The following is a 356-nucleotide window of genomic DNA, read 5'->3' as shown; positions in this document are numbered from 1 at the left end:
GGTTTGATGCACGGTACTGGATGCTTGGGGCTGGTGCACTGGGAAGACCCAGAGGGATGTTATGGGGAGGGAGGAGGGAGGAGGGTTCCAGATGGGGAACACATGTGTACCTGTGGCAGATTCATAGTGATATATGGCAAAACCAATACAATATTGTAAAATTAAATAAAATAAAATTTTTTAAAAAATTAAAAAAAAAAAAGAAGTTGATCGCCATAGTTGTTTTAACAGAGAATTTAATAAAAGGAATTAATTAAACTGGTAAAAATAAAAAAAAAGAAGAGTTCTAGGTTCAATCCATGGAGCTTCCCTGGTAGCTCAGCTGGTAAAGAACCTGCCTGCAACCCAGGAGACCA

Source organism: Bison bison, unplaced genomic scaffold (genome assembly GCF_000754665.1).
Source record: "Bison bison bison isolate TAMUID 2011002044 unplaced genomic scaffold, Bison_UMD1.0 scf7180017864198, whole genome shotgun sequence".
Taxonomy (NCBI): Eukaryota; Metazoa; Chordata; class Mammalia; order Artiodactyla; family Bovidae; genus Bison; species Bison bison.
The sequence above is the reverse complement of the archived record's forward strand: the minus strand, read 5'-3'. Positions refer to the sequence as shown.